Source organism: Salvelinus sp. IW2-2015, unplaced genomic scaffold, assembly GCF_002910315.2.
Source record: "Salvelinus sp. IW2-2015 unplaced genomic scaffold, ASM291031v2 Un_scaffold3654, whole genome shotgun sequence".
Taxonomy (NCBI): domain Eukaryota; kingdom Metazoa; phylum Chordata; class Actinopteri; order Salmoniformes; family Salmonidae; genus Salvelinus; species Salvelinus sp. IW2-2015.
In genome coordinates, this window is record NW_019944931.1 from 90,297 (window position 1) to 92,559 (window position 2,263).

Sequence of the window (2,263 nt, forward strand, 5' to 3'; positions counted from 1 at the left end):
CAACTGAGGTAGGTGTTCCCTGGACAGACTCTCATTAAGTACCTGACAGATCTACATTCCAGAACCTAAACATGGACAGACAATGTGATGCACTCGGTAAGTAACCTGTATAGCCTACTACTTTATTCTTCACTTTGAGCATTGATATACGTACATTTAGTTTTCATATATATTCTGGTAATGGGAAAATGGGTCGATTTCACTGTTTGTTCTATGACAACAGTGCTTCAATTTTAATTTCAATTAAAATATGCTTCAGTTTGATGATGAACAGGTGTGGTTGGAATATAAAGGGTAACATGTTCTATCAGCAGTGAACTAAATGTCTGCAATCGCGCAAGCTGCAACATTCCAAACTTGTTCATTTAAAAATATTTGGGTTTTGGGGAAACTTTGCACAATTGTTAGTAGCCAGGTCAAACCAGCCTGAATGCTGCATTCAGCATTCTGCTATGTGAAATGAACTGGAATGGTGAACACAGTAATCAGGCTGGTTCCACCAAGCTATAGTGTGTGGGCTGTTTTGGGGAAACTTTGTTCATTGTGAGGGTTGTTGTTGGACTGAAAATGTCACCCAATTCTTTTTTTTGTGCTTTATTTTACAATTACATTTTTTTTCTATATAATTTTTATAGTGTCAGGAAATGGAATGTGATTTTTCATTGCAAGAGCATCTTCTTATCTAGGCTATTATGAGTTGTTTTGAAACCACACAGGATTTTAACACATAAATATGAATGTCATGCGGCATGTACACATACATGGTTCAATTGATGGTTCAATTGATAAATGACATTGAAAGTCATGGTAACTTTTCCCACAGTTTATATTCTACAGTCCATAAATACAAGTCCTAAGGAATAAACATGAAACTGGAAAACACAGCTCTAGATGTCTTAACAGGAAGAACATGAAGAGTATCTTTCAACAGTAACAACAGTGTCCTTGTAATCCAACAGAACTCAGACAAAATGATGAGCACCGCATTGTTCTGGTTGGGAAGACTGGAGTTGGGAAGAGTGCAGTTGGAAACACCATCCTGGGGAGGGATGATTCCTCTGTGACATCAGAATGTGAAAAAGCCAGAGGGGAGGTGGATGGGCAATGGGTTGCTGTTATCGACACTCCAGGTGTGTTTGACACCAACTGTACCAAAGAGGCGGCAATGATAAAGATAGCAAAGTGCATGTGTCTCTCTGCTCCTGGTCCCCATGTGTTCCTGATTGTGACCCAGCTGGGTAGATTCACAACTGAGGAGATGGAAACAGTGGAGATCATCCAGACAACCTTTGGAGAACAGGCTGCAAAATATACAATGGTCCTATTTACCCATGGAGATCAACTGGATCAATTGAAGAATATGTTAAAATGAGTCCGGATCTTCTGAGTTTTATTCGGAAATGCCGTGGGGGATATCATGTCTTGAATACCAAAGATCAGAAGTCCTCTCAGGTCACTGAGCTGCTTGACAAGATAAACAAGATGGTCATGATGAATGGAGTAAGCCACTACACCACTGAGATGTACCAACAGGTTGAGAGAGCGATTAAAGAAGAGGCGGAGAGGATCCTGAAAGAGAATGAAGACAAGAGATATAAGGAGATAGAAAAGCTGAAGACAGAGTTGAAAGGAATTGACCTGAAGGAAGAAATAAAAAAACTGGTGGAAATGTTTAAGAGAGAAGCTAGAAATAAGGCTGAAAATAAAAAKTGGTTTATAACTTTTGGAATTGTTGTCGGTGCAACATTAGGATCATTAGGGGGACCAGCAGGGGTAGTATTAGGAGGTGCAGTAGGAGGTGCAGTAGGAGCTGGAAAGATTAAAGTTCCAGAGAAATGCAGTATCCAGTAATGCTGTGTCACATAACTCTAAAACAATATATTGTTGATTTGTCTCTCACTCAAACTTCATTTGATAACCACTCTGACATGTGTAAAATAATATGTTGTTCAGTCAGTGTCCACCTAGTGTTTCTCACTGTCGTTAGTGTCCTCCTGTCCAAGCAGTGGTTGGAGTTACAAACATAAATTATATTTGTGCCATGTTTTGAGAACTAGTGAAATAGATATGTGATGTTGGGCTTCAGCACCAGAGATCATTTTAATCAATCAATCATACCTTCATCATCAATTTATTTGTAGATGAATAAAAAATGAAACTACTTTGTATTGACCTGACTTTTTAAGTGTCTTGTTTTATAACCTCTAATGGAATCACATAAGTTGTCTATTAACTGAGATTGGGGTAGGACCTGTATTAGTAT

At 38.7% G+C, this 2,263-nt stretch overlaps 1 pseudogene; it reads left to right on the forward strand.

The window, feature by feature from the left end:
- The first annotated feature begins 43 nt into the window (after positions 1–43).
- LOC111958065 (GTPase IMAP family member 9-like) lies at positions 44–2,263 on the forward strand (annotated as a pseudogene).